The sequence below is a fragment of the Canis aureus genome, chromosome 26, assembly GCF_053574225.1.
Source record: "Canis aureus isolate CA01 chromosome 26, VMU_Caureus_v.1.0, whole genome shotgun sequence".
In the NCBI taxonomy this organism is placed as follows: domain Eukaryota; kingdom Metazoa; phylum Chordata; class Mammalia; order Carnivora; family Canidae; genus Canis; species Canis aureus.
This window is the reverse complement of record NC_135636.1, coordinates 20,761,665-20,779,685: the sequence shown is the minus strand read 5'-3', so window position 1 is coordinate 20,779,685 and position 18,021 is coordinate 20,761,665. Positions and strand designations below refer to the sequence as shown.

General features: G+C 40.4%; 1 long non-coding RNA gene across 21 annotated transcripts in view; it reads left to right on the top strand.

The window, feature by feature from the left end:
* The window catches only part of LOC144297977 (uncharacterized), a 252,549-nt gene that overhangs the window by 149,214 nt on the left and 85,314 nt on the right, over nucleotides 1-18,021 (top strand). For 4 of the 21 annotated variants that reach the window (XR_013364983.1, XR_013364976.1, XR_013364974.1 and 1 more), the window contains 2 exons: nucleotides 5,510-5,594; nucleotides 16,013-17,063. The exons of 12 other annotated variants lie outside the window; for them this stretch is intronic. This is a non-coding gene — a long non-coding RNA (uncharacterized LOC144297977). Of the gene's footprint in view, nucleotides 1-5,509; nucleotides 5,595-16,012; nucleotides 17,064-18,021 lie in introns of those variants that run through there. 5 more of the 21 variants (XR_013364951.1, XR_013364949.1, XR_013364948.1 and 2 more) reach the window with 4 other exon arrangements.

Below are 18,021 nucleotides of genomic sequence, written 5' to 3'. Positions count from 1 at the left end.
TAATCTAATACTGCTACATTGTTTCATGATGTTTGAATGCATTTGTCCTTTGCAGTAGTCCCTAAGATGTAAGCAATAACAGTGATAAATGCTACTGAGGCAGGAGTGTCAGGATGGCCCTCAGATGAAAGAGATTTTTAATGAAGTATTTTATAGGAGATTCTAATCAAGTATTTTATAGGAGTTTTTATGGAAAAACACTATACATTGAGCAAAATTGAAGGAAGTATGAAAGAACACAATATTTTCTAATAACACACTGAGAAAGAACTTTGGGTGACCTGAATGGAGGGTGATTTTAATGAAGAAAATGAGAGAAGATGCTGCCAAAATAGGTTCATGTAAGATTCTGAAGGATCTATGGGATATCCTAAAGAATTTGTAGTTTATTTTTTGGGTCACTCAAGTTATATGCTTCATATGTGGTGCTGAGTCCACCGTGACTATTATGGTGTATTGCATGTCATAGATGCTCAATAAATATAGTTGTTGACTGTATGAACAGACAGGTGTTTTAAAAAGTGAAGGGATGGGATCATATCTATGCTTTATTTAGTTAGACAAGAAGCAAAAATTTCAGAGAGCCTTTATGAGCATGTAGGAATGGCTCTCAAGCAATAATGGTGAAAATTGGAAAATAAATACCCCAACTTCCTCCCCCTCCTCAGCAGGAATGAGTTACTATAATACTTTATATTGGTTTTCTTCCTTTTCTGTTTCACTGTTTTACTTTCCCACGAGTGTTTCCTGTGTTAACCTTGCAAATAGACTGCCCAGACTTGAGTAATTATCTCAAGTTCTGGTTTTGGGAGAAACTACTTCAAGACAGAGTCAGATGGTTATTGTAATGACCTATATGACCTAATGATCTTAGAGCCTCAGCTAAAGTAGTGGACCATGGAAAACGGAGAAGGCAGGACTGGTCTCATAATCTCTCCAACACATGCCTTGGTATACACAGCCTTCTCCCAATATTCTGTCAAGCATTTATCTCAGTGCCACTGTAAAGGGGTTTTGCAGAGATAGTTAAGATCCCAAATTAGTTGACTTTAAGAAAAGGAGATTATCATGAGTGAGCTTGACCTAATGGGATGAGTCCTAAAAAGGGACTAGGATCTCCCTGGTGAGAGAGATTCAAACTGTGAGAAGAATTTAATATGAGGGACCTTTAAATACGGAAGGGCCATCAAGCTTGGTACATGGGCTTCCAAGAGCTGAAAGCAGTGCCCTCCTCCCACCTCCCACCAGTTTAATTACCAGTGGGGAAATGGGATTTCAGTTCTACAACCATAAGGTACTAGATTCTGTCAACAGCCTGAAAGAGCTTAGAAGCAGATATTTCTCCAGGGACTTCAGATCAGAAAGTAGCCAGTGAGATTCTGATCAGAGGACTCAGCCCACCAAGACTTCTTACCAAGGAAACCATAAGATAATAAATTGTGTTATTTTAAGCTGCTAATTTTTTTTTTTTGTAATCTGTTATGCAGCTATAAAAAACAATACCTAGGGCAGCCCAGGTGGCTCAGCAGTTTAGCGCACTCTTCAGCCCAGGGCCTGATTCTGGAGACCCCGGATCAAGTCCCATGTCAGGCTCCCTGCATGGAGCCTGCTTCTCCCTCTACCTCTCTCCCTCTCTCTCTCTCTCTCTCTCTCTCTGTGTCTCTCATGAATAAATAAATAAAATCTTTAAAAAAAAAGCAATACCTAAAGAAAAGATGTTAAGTTTAAGGCATAGATAGGTTTATAATTGCAAAGATTTTGAGGCTGATTGTATAGATTAGTGAAAGAAGACAAATGGCTTTAAGGGTCTACTCTAGATTCATAATGATGCCATTAATGGAATACAAAATGTGCAAAGAGGAATCTTTTTAGATTAAGAGATTGTTGTCATTTTTTGAGTTTTCCACATTTGAGATGAAGAGGTCTAATAAATGATAGAAAATATAATCCAGAGCTCAGGGAAGATTCTTGGTCTAAAGAATAAACGTTAGGAAGTCATTGGAATATGCTGAATGTTGAAGCCATGAGAGGAAAAAGAAAGAGCTTACCTATCTGGTATCAAGATGTTCTTCACTGGTCAGCCTCTCTAATGTTTGATAATAAGGCTTCTTGAGTGAGAAAAGATACAGAATACTTAGAATAATGGGAATATATCAGATAATGTGTTATCTAAATATTGTGTTTCATCTTTTTTACAGTAAAATAATTTTTAACATTCTGGTTGAGGAAGTAGAGTGTGGATACCAAATAGATGGCATTAGACCACCATTCCTCCAATTCTGAGGCTATGGCAGATATTATAATCAATGAGGTAATTTTTCCTCAGAACCAGTATCTTTTTCCATCCAGTGCTCCAAGCAGCAACCTATCGGTTAAAGTAAAACACACATTTACTATCCCAGGTTGGTTTCAAAACCATATTTTTTAGTATCAGATATATTGAATTGAAAAGAACTTGATTTTTAAAAAAGATTTTGTTTGTTTCTATTTTTCTTACAAATAGTGTTATCTGACTTCTGAATGATATTAGTTGGCTTCTGGTGAAAGTTGCTAAAATGGCAAAAAGTGGTGCTTGCAGCCTGTAGACTCTTTGGGGGACAACTTTTGCAAAGCTAAATTTAGGTGTTGGGGAAAAGAAGCATAATTAGGAATTGAATTCACTCAGTTCTTCAAATAAGGCTGAATGGTATTCAAATAAGTCATGAAGGTCAAATACTATGATTTCTAGCTCCTATCCTTAGAACAGTAAAACTAGGGGCGGTTCTTGCTGTTCTAAGAGTGATGGCATAGAGTTAAGAGCCAACATAAATGCAAAGGAATTGATCTCTTTTTAACAAAAAATGATTAAGAGTTGCACAAAGTCATGCATACTAATCATCCATTTGTTGTCCTAATCATGTCCTAATCTGCCACATCATCTTGGAAGACACTGAAAACTCTAGGACACTACCTGAGACACAATTTATATGACCCAGCCTAAAAAAGTTTAGGCAATTCCATTTCTGGATCACAGGGTGTTAACATATTAGTCAACCCATAAAAACTCCTACTGATTTGTATGCAGTTGTATCATTGCATCACAGGCGGAGGGGCCTAAATTGTTTTTGGAGAAATATAAGGCTTTGTCTTCAGGATCATGACCCATGAGTCACACACACCCAGGATTCCCAAAGACAAGGCCAGTGGGGACATGGAAGGACTTGGCTTAGACACAGGGATATGACTCATTAGAAAAGATGAACTGGTTTTGAAAAATAACAAGAACCACCTTCTATTCTCTGCATACCTACCTTCATTCCATAACCACCCCCTCCCCCCCACACACACAAAAGCAGCCTAGGATATTTGGAAGTATTTATGAGATATATAAACATATTATTATCATTATTTACTTTTAAAGTTCTTGGTCCATTTTGGTAGTAGAAGTGATGTTCAAAGTACCCTTTGAATAATAGGTTGACAAAATGACACTTGCTTTCCTTAAAAAAAAAAAAATCACTTGCCAAATCAATACACTAAGTTGAGTAAGTTGTGACAAACTCATATGACATGATATCCAGGCCCAACTTCCTAATCGTTTAAAGGACTCTGATTAGTAATTTATAAAGCTTATTAACAAAAATTCCAAGGTAATGGCTGACTATGGCTATAGATGCAGTGATAAGTGACCTGCAGGCGTAGAGTGGCACCTCAAAAATGGGCAGGGGTGGCCATCACATAAAGGAAACAGCCCTCTGATTTCAGGCCACCAGTCTCTTATTTTGCGATTTCCAAAAATTAGGTTGAAAATAGTTTTAATATTTTAATATTATTTTTGAAATTTCCTATTTAAAATTGATTCATTTCTATGATTGCTGAATTTTATTCTAAATGTTATCTGAATAACTCTAATACCAAATATGAAAAACTTGTCATTTCCTTCTTCAATTTTTGGATTTTTAGGCCTAGAAATGTCACAGCACAGAGAAAATGGAAAAATCCAGCCTATAGGAAAAGAGGAGAATGAGTAGAGATGTATATGACATTCTGGAAGCTAGTTCAATTCAACTCTTCTCTCCCTAGAATAAGCTGGGTGAGGAGCTGGTCTCAAGAACAGACTACCCACAACCACCTGTCTGCTGGCATGGGCCTTCCAGAGCTTAGAGTGCCTTCCTCCATTCCCACCTTGACCCCTGCAATACCCACCACATTTCCATTAACCACTCAGGGTGGAGGCATTTCCTTCCTCTCTCATTCCTTCACTTGGAGGTTCTGATTTCCTCTCCGGCAGTGCCTTTTCCTATGTATAGTTTTAAGCCCACCTCTCATTTTTTTCTGTCTCTACCTGAAATTCATGTGCTGAATTTCTGCCTAAGTGGTCTCCCTACTTCTACCATTTGCCACTACAGGCCATTCCATTCCCAGAAGCCAGAGCATACTTTAGAAAGCAAACATATCATGTTTGATAGTATCTTCCCTGTTTTAAACCCTAAATGACTTTACATTTAGCATAGCCTATCAGACCTTAGATAACCAGCCACGCCACCCACACTGGCCTTGGGATATACCCTCAGAACCTGATTCCCAGAGGAAGGCCTTAGTACCTACTGCTTTTTCTCTGAGCCTATAGACCAGTCATGTGCTCTGTACTCAGCTCTCACAGAGCCTACAGCACTTGCCACACGGTGGGTACATTGTTTTCTATCTGCCTTCACAGCTGGACTGGGAAATGCTGGGAGTAATGAGCTTGCCTGTGTTCCCAGGGCCTAGTCCAGAGTTTGCCACATAGTAGGAAATCAATAAATACTTGCTGAATGCTTCCTAGAAATGTGTCCATTGTTGTTTTCTAATTATTAGGTTTTCTTATTTGATCATTTCTAGAAAAGTGGTTGCAAATGCATTTAACTCAAAATTCCACTTGTTTCGTAAATCATCTCTTTCCTGCTTCATGGCCTTTGCACGCTGCCTCCTCCACCAGGACCAACACTGCTCTAGCTCTCTAGGCTAAGCAGTGAAGATGAATTTCAGGAATTGTATTTCCCCAGGGCTTCTATAGACTTTTGTATTTGCATAGGGGAATGCCCTTTGGGCTGCCAATAAATATTCATTGGATGGGTAGACGGAGGGATGGCAGACAGATATGCTGATAGATGGTACACTGCAATTGTGGACAATTTCCATAGCCTATTTATCTCCATCTGTTTTCCCCTGTCTGTGAGTGAATAGTTAACATCCCTTATTCTCCCGGGAAACTGTCAGGCAAAACATCTCCTAGTGCCTACAAAATAACTAAAACAAAAGGAAATGGCAAAGCAGTCTTCAGGAGGATGAATTACTTTGTGTTTCTAAATATTTAAGGGTCCTAGAGGAAAACCTGTATGAATAAAACTCAATGACCAGATGACCAGCTGACTCCTGGTTATTGTTGTATACAATTCTTTATAACTCACCTTTTTAATTGGTGTATTTTGAGCAAGATTGGCAAGAGATCTCACTCCCTGTTCTAATAATAATGAATCTTCTCCAAAAGATGCCCGTATCACTGGAGAGACTCTGAGAACCTCAATCTATTCTACTTGGGCTTTCCCTCTGTGATTTATGAGGAAACCTTACTGGTGAGTGAATCGTAAGCCTCCTCCCTTCCTCTCCTCTGGTTCCAAGGTAGTAGATCCTCGGCTCCCTTCAGACCTCAGACTCCCCCCAGTTTAGTCCCACTTGGCATTTCCTAGTTTCTAAGTGAGGTTACGGATACACATTGAGCCCAGAGCTCATTGCTTTTTTGGAAAGGGCAAAATAAGAGAGGGGATTTTCCATATTCACATTTTTCCACAGAAATGTATTCATAAGCTTTAAACTTGCCCAAGCTATGTTAATGTATGTGGTTGGCTTCTGTGCCAATTTTCATTGTGAATAAGATGCTAAATAAAAGGGTTCTTGTCTTTCCCTTCCCTCCTCCTCTCCCATAATTTTAAGTTCATAAGCCCATTTTGTAAGTGAATCAGGTCTTAGGAGAGAATCAGAAACGATGTTGTTCTTTTAGCTGCTTACAGTGTTTGCTTTCAACCCTTGATAGGAACATGGGGCTTGTGACAGCAGCGGCTGAGGTAAACAGATGACTTTATATATAATGCTTTTTACAAGGTGGTTCAGTTCATTTCTAACCTTGGTCTTGGCGTCATGGAATGAGCCAGGGAAATTCCACCTCTTAACCCTACCCTGCATCTCCTCCCCTGAAGGACAAGAAAATGTAGCTTCACAGCCCTTTCCCTGCAGGAAAGTTCACATGGTGTGGTACCCCCAAATACCAGAGAACCCCCAACAGTGTCAGCAGGTGGTGTCATTAGCAAGATTGTTTTAACCAAGTGACTGTGAATGTTCACAATGAGAGTTACAACGTTTATGAGCCATGAGCTGGCGTGTCCTGGCATGTCCTGGTTGTCAAGTTTCAGTGCGTTTTGGTTCAAATGTTCCCTTCCTGTGTTTATTCCTGGTCACACCACACCTCCTGGGATTCTCTTTGTGGCTTTTGCTTAGCTGCTGACTCAAGTTGCAGAAGACCTGGGGGGAGAGTAAGGGGAAGTCTGCAAAAAACTGCTCCAATGGCTCCGCTCTTCTGAGATGGTGAGACCTCCCACTCCCTTTCCCTGGAAGTTTCCATAATACCAATTAGCGGAGCATCTGTATGTCTAGAGGGGCATTAACATAAGTGGTACAATGAGGACCAGGAGCCCTGATACAAGGAAAAGAATGTGAACCTTCTGTCAGAAGCCTGGATTCAGATCTTCTAAGGAATAGCTAGTTCCTCTGTGGGACCTAGGACACGTTCTTCAGTCCCTGACTTCCTCATCTACAAAAGAACCATAATAATAGAAGGTTGTGCAAAGATTATATGAGGAAATGAGAGTAGAGTATGCCCTCTATGGTCTGGTACATGGCAAGATGCAATATACTTACTATTCTTATTACTATTGGCTATTTCGAATATTATTTGTAATTAATAATGATTATGATTCAAATACTACATGAAACAGTATGGAAGGTAAAATTAGAATCCACATTAATACTCATAATCCACAATTAGTTATTAATAACACTAATAATACATAATAGTAACAGATACTGACCTTGCCAAACCTCTTTTTCTTCATCTGGAAAGCAGAGATATTAACATGGATATTGGGAAAAAATCCCATCTCTGTAGGTTTTTTTGTGAAGATGAGTAAATGGCTTTGCACAGTGCTGGCCCATCAGCTTGGAATGAAGGATTGCTCTTTTTAATATGAGTTTTGCATGCCCTTCTCGGGTCCTCTATGAAGGAATTCATCTTTTGCTTGTCAGCAAGTGTGACTATCTCATTCCAGCCTATGGAAATGTGGTGCCTAAGAAGGACGGCTGGCCAAGTGACCAGAGGTGGGTTGCTGGCCTGGAGATATGCAGGTCTGAGGCTGGACACTTGGTCCAGTCTCCAGAAGATGGACCCTCAGCTCTCGCGTCCCAGTCTAGGCCTGGCCCTGTGGTTTCTGTCTGGCAGAGTGGTGGCCACAGGGTACAAGCTGCAGTCTATACCAGTAGACACCAAGGAGGAACGGGTTAAAAGCTCATTGCACCTGGAGGGTCCTTCTTTCCCTGTCACCTTTCTTAGCTTCCTCCTGCCTCATAGGTGGCAGCCTGGATCCTTCTGACAGACTTGTAAGGACCAGGCTGGCTTCTCCATAGTTTGCCTGTTTCTTTAATCCAGGGCTTCAGGTATCCAGATCTTTGGCAGTCTGGCAAAGCCTGTGGACTTTTTCCTGAGGAATGTATTAAATGCATAGAATATAGTGTTTGGATTACAAAGGAAACTAATGATGTACAATTTTTAAAAAATTTGCAATATTGTAATAGATGTGTTTCTGTAATAGTCTGTTAAATTGCAAAATCTAGCAAGGGACCTAAAACCTATCATAATTTTGAAACAGCGATGGGTGAAAATGGTACTATTAGATATCTCTACAATATAAAAACATGTGATTTTAATAAACATGTCATTAGTATAATGTCATGGGTCCTGATAACGCCACTTTGGTTTGTTGCCTATACACAGAATTAAAGGAAGTGCTTCACTCCATTCAGAGATTAGTAGAAACAAGTTGAAATCTCCTCCCTGTCCAGGTTCACAAACCCAATAATGGAGAGCCCTGCCTAGGTCTGCTTTCCTCAGCTGATCTCTTTGTCTCTGTGCAGTTGGAGGTCCTAACTTCTCATTGTCCCACCTCCTTTTCACCATGGACCCCCAGTACAACCTCCATATGCTCTCTGACTCTCAAGTAGTATCCCTGGATCCATCACCCTGGTCACACCAGATCTGTCTCTGTGATCCCAGGCTTTAATGACAGAAACTACCTTCTACTTTAGCCTCTTGAAAATGGTTGAATGTATTTCTAAAGCTGCACTCTGCACAAAAGTCATGTGAAATACTTGCTGAAGTCCAGATTGCTGTCCCAGGGCTCAGTCTGGTTGCTGAGAGCAAGTTGGGACCATATTTTCTATATTTTAAGGAACTCTCTAAATTTTTCTGAGGCAGGTGCTCCATGAACAAAAATGGTACTTTGCTAAGGAAAAAGCCTTTTCTGTTTTGAAAACTATCATTTTTGTTATTCTATATTCTGAATGGGGGATGAATGGACAGCCAATGTACAGTGCTATGATACACAAACAGGGATGCAGCTGCAGAAGTGTGGAGGAAGAAAGGAAGGAGAAAAGGAAGAAAAGAAGGAAGGGAGACAGGGAGGGAAAGAAAAAGGTATCTTAAGTGCCATGAAATCTATGGGAGGCTAAATGTTTATCAGCAGAATCCAGAAATAAATATAAAAATCACAAGAAGAAGGATGGGTTGATTTTGAAATTCAGCAAATATTTATTATGTGCCTATTATATTCTAGGGCAGGGGTTGTGCACTCAAAGCACCTACAGGAACCAGGCAAGAAGGTGCTGATATAAAAGATTCAGGCCCTCTGTCTTCTATTTACCTACTTTGAAGCATACAGTTCTGCCGCATAAGAAAAACAAGAGACTGTGTTTAACAATTCATGTCATCAAACCTTAGTTCATGGTGTCAGGGAGGACAGTTGTGCAAAAACTGGAGAGCACATGTCCCATTGCCTGTGATTCCATCTACTAGTCACTGGGTCTGCTACCTAGCTTCTTGCTTTGGAGGTGGAGGGAGTCCATCTATCATATCCTTCATTTTTCAAGAAGCCCTGAAATGGTATGGGACAGCTCTGTGAATAAATGTTGGAAACTGTTCTGGTTACTATTTCTGCATAAGGAATTAACTTAAAACATCCACTTACAAAACAAAACAAAACAAAAACCCAGTTTGTTATTCACATGGACTCTTTGGGCCAGCATTTGCAGGCAAAGTGGTGATGTCTCATTTTGGCTCCTCTATCTCTGAAAGATTGGAAGGCTGGGGGCTGGAATTTCTAAAGGCCCATCACTTACATGTATAGTTCTTGGGTTGGGAAGACCCAATGACTAGGACTGCCAATTGGAGCAACTACATGTGGCTTTCCCATGTGGCCCGATTTCCCCACATCATGAAAGCCTCAGGATAGTGGGACTTCTTTCATGGCAGCTCAGGGTTTCAAGTTCCAATGTCCCCACAAACAAGAAGGAAGCTTCATGGTCTTTTGTGACCAGTCTTAGAAATCATGCAATATCCTTCAGCCATACTATCTTGATCAAAGTAGTCATAAACCCACCAGATTCAAGGCTCTGCTTCCTGATGGAGTAGTGACAAGGTCACATTCGAGAAGAGCATATGGGCCAGGAGATAGTGTTACCATCATCTTTGAAAAAATGTACTCTGCTGCAGTAGCTATCTCAAAACTTTATTTTTTTTCAAAACTTTATTTGAAAAATAAGCACTGAGTATGTGACATCATATAAAGTAAGTCTGTAGGCTAGACATAGCAGGGGGCCACTCATTTTAGACGTCTGTTCTAGTGTATAAGAACTCAGAGATGATTAAGATTTGGCTCTTCTCTTTCAAAAAACATGACCTAGTTTTGTGGATTTTTATAATTTCTATGAATTATATATTCACACTTCATGTACCCTTCCTTGTTGGAGCTGGAGGGGTATCGGTGGGGGTATGTTGAAACTAGGTGGTACCGTATATGAGAATAACCTGGAAAATGGACCCCCCCCCATATCCAGCTCCAGGAGGTTTCTTCTATATCCAGAGGAGGAATACATGGCATCTTTAAAATGCTTCTGAGGTTCAGAAACATGAGCTACCTCTTGCTCCCTGTTGAGAAGCACTGTCCAAAACAGACTTCCACATTCTAATGGATACTTGTGAATTCAGAGGTCATTTCTATGTGCCGTTACCTAAATTCTTCATTTACTTGTAAATAACATGTAGCTCTAGACCCAGAATAGCTCATTCCTTGTTTCTCTCTGTCACTTACCTCTCGTTATCCTTCATAACCAGTCCCTTCTAAATATGTTTGGAAATTGCCTTGAGGATTAAAAAATAACTTAAAAAGTATTCAGTAGCCCAGATAAGGACATGTGCTTTATAAAGTTATATTATTGTTCTCTAGGCCCATTCATAGAAAGAGTGACCTTGGAAAAATTCTAGGGGGCCTCCTTCCCATCTCTTTCTCCCTAGCTACCATGTTTATGGAAGGATGGAGGTAAAAATATCTGTCCCTCTTGTCACTTCCTAGGGACTTTTCTGCACTGTTAAATACTGCTTCTTGCCATCTTATTTACAATCTGTTCCCCAACTCACATAATGTGCCTTGTGAGGTCTACTCATTCCATAAGGTGATTTAGGAGGTTATGCCTCAAGTATACCAGGAGTTCTGTGCCCTTCACCATGACCCTGTGTTCTAGGCATGTTGGGAAAGTTCAATTTCATTGTAAGAACGTTAATTATATAAACAAAGTGGCAGCCCAGTAGGCCGATCCCAGACCCCTCAGCATTGGCAGGCATCCAGGGAGGTGTGCGATTGCAGCCTCTGTCTGAGCTCACCTTTGCAGGTAATGGGGCAGGTATGTGGCATTAAAGAGCAGGAAGGCCAGCATGGGTTGGTAATTGTTTAACTCTTCCAGTGGCACACCTCTGAGTACATGGACCACACCTGCAGACCTGGCAGGACGTGCTGTGCATGACTGGACAGAGGTGCTTGGTACACTCGGAGCCAAGGAATGGGTTTAGGCGGGAGCCCAGGGCTGACAGGGAGCCCAGCCCCTGGCCTACTTGAAATCTTGGGACTCAAAATGTCTGTCTTGGGGGAGGCAGCTGCTCATTAGCTAGGTGAAATTAACCAGTCATGTCACTTTTTGGCACCTCAGTGTCCTCATCTCTATAGCAAGGGATTTGAGCATATGATCCCACAGATATCTTTCAGCTCTGGCATACTCTAGTGCAGTGATTCCCAAACTAGAGGAACTATCAGAATCACTTTTCAAGCTTGATAATACACAAGTTTATGGGCCTCACCCCCAGAATTATGGATTCAGGTCTGGGGTGGATCCCAAGAACTTATATTTCTAACAATTTCCCAAGTATGGTTAAGCTTGTGGTTTGGGACCATGCTTTGAGAACCACCATTCTAATTGAAGATGCCAGGCTATGCATTGAGGATCTTCCTGGGTCCCTCTATAGAGCTTCCAGAGGAGGACTCCTTTGTCACAGAATGAGTGAGACTTTGTTTTCTGAATTTTCCCAGACCTTTGCTATTACTTCTCCCACTGGATTGCCTATCTTTGGAACAAGAGTTTGAAATGAAAAATCAAATGAGGCATAGCTCATTTGGCCAGGCCAAGGGGGCTATATTTTATTCAGCCATGTGTCTTATTGGCTTGCCTAGTATTATTTCTTGAACATGAGAAACACTGGAGAAGTATTTGTTGAATGACAAATAAGCTTAGTGGAAGGGAGGAGATTAAAAGTAGTGTTCAAATGAAATTTATCTGCCAATTACAGTCATCAGTTTCAAGGGGTCCCTGAAGTAAAACTGGCAGGGACCAGACTGGCAATGTAACAGTGTGAATCTGCTGTATATAAGCAATAGGGAATGGTGAGTCTATGGTGCAAAAAAGAGGGAAAGTGTTTTAAGGAATGTCACATGTTTTCAGCATTTTATTGGCCAAATTGGAGCTCTTATGGGTTGCAATCTATAACTGTGCCTTTTCAGTGTACCCATTCCATAGAGACAAGAAGGAGAAAAGAGAACATTTATTGAGCTTATTAATTAATTTGCATTGCCTTTGTTCATATTGCTTATAATCTAATTTGAAATATTTGTGTAATGGACAATTTGACATATACTTGAGAGATAATTTTCATCTGTACTATAGGAGCTTAGTTGTTTTAAAAATAGCTCTCAGCAGTTCCCACCTACTTGTATTCACACCTTGTGTAAAGCCCTACTTTTTAATGTGGGCTAAATCCAGTGACTTGTTTCCCACAAAAGGAATATGGCAAAAGTGAAGGGATATTACTTCTGATATTAGATTACAAAACAGTATGATTTCAATCTTTACTCTCACTCTTGCTCTCATTGCCTTTTCTTCCATGTTGGATGTGATGATGGAGCAGGAGAAATCCCCATGGCAAGGAATTGTGGGCAGCCTCTAGCTAACTCCCAGCAAGAACTGAGGCCCACACCTTCTAGATTAAGCTTAGAATGGATCCCTCCCCAGTTCCAGTGAGACCATGAATGAGGCCAGTACATTGATCACAGCCTTCTAAGAGACCCCAAAGCAAAGGAATACCAGCTAAGTCATACCAATATTCCTGAGCCACAGAAACAGATAATAAATGTGTATTGTCTTCAACGGCTAAGTTTTGTGGTAATTCTTTATTCAACATTAGATAATGAACACAGAGCTATTTGTTAATGTTGAATGTTGCTTAGGGTAGTCAGCATTTGGAAAACTCAAATTATAAGACCACCCTTACTGGTGTCCAGGAGCTGGTTTGAATCAGCTCATGACAGCTGGTTATATCCATCTCTTTCTAGCTCTGCATTCAGGGATGTCATGTTAATGACTTAAAACCAGCATGATGGCAGTATTTATTCAATGAAAATCAGCAAACACTATCATTTTGAAATCTAGTCTACTATCATACCCTGTACTTCAAAAACTCCTATAAGCCCTGGAACTCCCTTTATTTTTTTGCAAATATCAGAAGCCTGGTAAATTAGTGTAATGGGTATCAGAGGTAGTTTTTCATTAGTAGAATTGGGGTTCCACTGGGCTCCAGCCATTTGTGGCTTGTGTGGGGATACTATACTGGGCTCCCCACCTTGCATGAACTGGGTGGATGAGTCCAAGAGTCTAAGCTTTTGCATAGCATCTTCAGCTTAGGAATATGAAATGGTTCTGACTCAAGCAGTCTCTAGAAAGATCTCTTGCCTGACTTTGGGCTCAGTTCTGCTACTGGCATATTTTTTTTTCATCTGTTTCAAGAGAATTTTCTGGGCAAGGCTCTGTATAAGTATTTAGCAGAATAAAAAGAAAGAAGTCAAGAATTTCTAGCACTTGGTACCCACTTGCAAATAAATATTTATGCTTGGGGCAAATTTCTCTCTGAAAATCGCTTTTATTGTTACATAGTACCTGGTGGAGTGATTAGGGGGAGATGGGCTCACGTACCTCTAATTATTAAGCTACCTACATTACCAAAAAAGGAAGAGTAGTATTTGTGAAAGATCAAATTGACTTAGGTCAACTTGACGTATCAATCATTAATAGCATTCATAACACACAGATATTACTATAAATCCTCATTTTGCACTTTAGGAATTTAGAACGTAGGCCTGGCAGTCATCTGAGTTTATGAGCTCACATATAATAAAGTTAAAGGGCTCCAAATCAGCTCTACCCCCAAAGTCATGTTTCTAACCTCTCTGATAGAACTTGCCCCTCCCCCCGTTTAGTATTATAATCTAAAAATCTTACAGGGGAAGTTCTGGGGAAGGAAACCCCACAGGCTCAAATTTCACAGCCTTCTCTGACAGGAAATCCTCAATAACCTTGAACTTCGGGGTCATCTGCTGTGGTTTAACATCCTTTTTTCATTTCCAGTTAAAAGAACAGCTCTGCTCACTGTCCTTTGCATGCACTGCCCTTAAAGATCTTCATTCCACGTTGTTGCTACCTGAAAATCTGATCTGCCAAATAACTCCTCCAAATTCAGATAACATTGATCTTCCTTAACCAATTGCTACGTTGACATTTCTAATACTAGAAAGTCTTCTTTTTAAAGAATATTTGGGCCAATGCCTTAGCCAATTGCCATCTCTGAGTGCCCTAGAAGTTATAATTGTGGCTGTGGCAGGATCCCTACACATAAATAACCAAACTAAAAGTATTATGCTCTGGGATCTACACACTGTTCCCAGGGGAAGTCATTATTTCAGGGCTTTTCACTGTGTATCTGTGTATCTCTCTATCAACCAGGCCTCTGAGGAGAAATGCACCTATTTCATGTATGAGACATGATAGCAAAGAGGTAGAAACAGTCAGTGTTCAAACTCTGGTTTTGTCTTTAACAACCTGGATAATCCTGGACAAATTACTTAACTGTTCTGTGCTTGTTTCTTGTCTGTGAAATGGAAGTATTAGTACTGCTCATCTCATAAGTCACTGTGAGGATTAAATGAGTTAAGACATACAAAGTGCTTGGAATGGTGCCTCATACACAGAAGTGCTCAGTTATTGTTACTTATTACAATAGGTGGTTCTGCTTTCCACTGATGCTTCCTGGAAGTGCCCATGCATATTGGAAAGGATGGTTTTTTGCTGTCCTGCTTGCAGTCAATATGTTTTTTAGTTCATTTGGCTTATCTTTCATATTCTAGGAGTATTGTGTTAGCTAGCTGTGACTGTGCAACAAACTTCCCCAAATTTAGCAGCTTAAAACACACACACACACACACACACACACACACACACACACACACACAGTTTATCTTAAGTTTTTGTAGGTTGGAAATCTAGGAATAGCTTAACTGCATGGTTATGATTTTTGGTCTGTCATGAGGTCATAGTCAATCTGTCCTTTTGATTGGACAATCTCACTTCAAGGCTTGGCTGGAACATGACCAGTTTCTAAGCTCACTCACATGCATGTTAGCAGGCCTCAGTTCCTAGCAATTTGAGCCAACCCACAGGCTGTCTGAATATCTTCCTGGCATGGTAGTTCTCTTGCCTCAGAGCAAGTGATAAGAAGAGAGAGAGACAGAATCCAACACAAAAGCATCAGTCTTTTTATAACCTAATATCGAAAGTGACATCCTATAGCTTCTGCCATATTCTGTTGACTAGAAGCATGTCTCTTAAGTCCAACCCATACTGAAGGGGTGAGAATTAGGCTCTATCTCTAGTGGGGACAAAAAAAAAAAAAGAGAACATATATTTAAATCCATCACTAGTATCTTTTACAATCCCAGAGACCTTGGAAATCTGAGACCTTAAGTGTACTTGGGAGATCCAGCTAGCATAGCTGCCTCAGTTGACAGATAAGGAAAGTGGAATTCAGTGACTTATCCAAAGTCACACAACCAGCTGACCACAGAGATGGGATCTAGTTCTCCTTCCGTTGCTATATGCAATAGTACGTTGTTCCCAAGTCATGTTGCTGGAGTTACTGCCTTGATACCCTAGGACAGTGAGAGATTAGAACTTATATGTGGTTTCTTTAGATCGCAGTACCAATAGCCACATGTGTGGTAAGCAGCATGGGGCATAAAATATGTACATCCTATTCCCAAGACTAGGTATGAATAAAAGAATGTAAACTAGTAAGTATTTCTATTTTGATTACATGTTGAAATGATATAATATTTTAAATAGAGTAAGTTAAGTAAAATATTAAAATTCACTTTCCCTGTTTCATTTTACTTTTTAAAAATGTGGTTACTAGAAAATTTGAAACTTCATATATGGCTTGCTTTGTGCTTCTATTGCACAGTGCTGCTCTAGACAAGCCAAACTAATATGCTCATTCTCTACCACTTTTGTCTGTCAGGGTCGTGCCTCTGCTTCCAGCCCTGATTTTGGCCATGGTGCTTGGGTCACTGAAACCTCTGTTGCTCACAGGCCTCTCTGCCCCAGCTGAAGTAACTGCAGAGTCTGCACTGTGACTGAAGAGTGTGTGCCTGTGATTTTATAAGTCTACACTTTTTGACCTTTCTGAAGCATGTTAATAACTCAAAGTATCCTGCGCAACCTGTGGCAAGGGTTTCTGATGTCTGCTATGGTCTGATGAGTCAAAACGTTCTCTGAGGATTGAACTTTCACCCAAAAGCTAGCTTCCAAAATTCTCCTTTCTCTTTTGAAAGACATGACAGGCTAAGTAACCCCAACTGGACCCATTACATACTGTTCTTCACTCCTTTCTTCCTGTTTCTTTTTTCTTTTCTTTTCTTTTTTTTTTTTTTTTTCAGCTGTGAGTCAGCCTAGAAAAATTCAAGCCCAGATTTGGTCTTGAAGACTATTGTAAATAAAATGACCCGTTGCATCTCCCTGGCTAAACTGAACGTTTGGAAGGTTGTCTAGTGAGAGATGTTGAAAGACAAACAATGCAGGGTCTTACCATTCGGTGAACAGATTTTCAGCCTCATCTTCTGTAGAGTCTTGTATTTAGAATCCTGCTTGCTCAGGATTCTTGGTTGTAATTTGTCCATTCTAGGGCAGATAAATCTCCCTTGCATGTTAATTCAAAGTGGTTAGTCTGCTTACTCTTTCCAAACAGCTTTCAGCTTTGACTCCTTTCCTCACATTGATCAATGAGTGAGCCATGAAGCCTCTAGCGGGCCTCTGCTCCCAATCACCCTTCTTGTTGACATTCCTAACTGTTAAGCTCACAAATGTACTGGGAGGACAGTAGCTCGAGGACACTTATTCCCTGAGAGAGAATCCTTGACTTTCACGGTATGTGACTTCGTTATTTTCCCATCCTTGTAAGGGCTTGACATTGTTTCAGAAAATAGTGTTGATTTGGGGAATGTCGTTTCCAGTTGCTCTCTCACTGACCCATACCATTCAATGTCTTCGTTCCCCTCAAAACCTTTTTTGGAATGAGGCACAATATTAAATAAATAAATAAATAAAACTGCCTCCAATGTAAAAGGAGGTTGGGTAGTTTGAGGATTTCTTTCCTCTCATACACTTGAAGGAAGATGAGGGCTGAAAAGAAAAAAAAAAGCTGCTATTTTTAAATATAAATGAGAATGCTGATTAGACAAGGACCATTGGGTAAATATGGTAAATTATGAGGGGATCAGTATTTGATAGCTTGTGATGGGATGAAGGCACAAATCAGTACTTCCAGGTCCCCCCCGCCCCCAACTGCCATTGGAAATTCCAGAACAGTTGTTAGGTATTACTGATGGTTGTGGCCACAAGGGTTGCTGAGATCTGCTAAGGAGGGCTAGGATCAAACCAGGATTTATGTGAGTACGAGTAAAAGGGGAGTGAAGTAAGGAAGAGGGCTTGGGTCAGAAAACACATCTCTTCCCCGCAGGAGAATTTTCCAGAAGGTGGCATTTTTGTAATCCAATTTGTTAAACCTTTTGGCTATAATGAACAGAACCATGTCTGTGTCAAGTAATGGAGGTTGCCCTTAAGTTACCATGGCAACAAGGCAGGCAGAAGTTAGTGCCATCCTTAGACCAGGTCAGCAGTTTTCAACTAGGGGACATTTTGCCCTGGGGGGTAATTGGCAATGTCTGGAGATATTTTTGATTGTCATACCTAGGGAAGATGCTGCTGATATCTAGTGAGTAGAGGCCAGGAATGCTGTTAAATCTCTTAACAATGCACAGGACAACTCTTGGCAACAAAGGATTATCTTGCCCAAAATGTTAATAGTGCTGAGGTTGTAGTGCTGTAAACTAGGGTGAGAAGTACCCCCCTTCTCAACTCTCCTTCCCTATGCCTATCCCCGGAGGACTTCTACATATCAAAGATTAAAAGACAAAGACAAAGAATGATGTTTTTCCAACATTCATATAAGAAAGTTCTTTATTGAGCAAA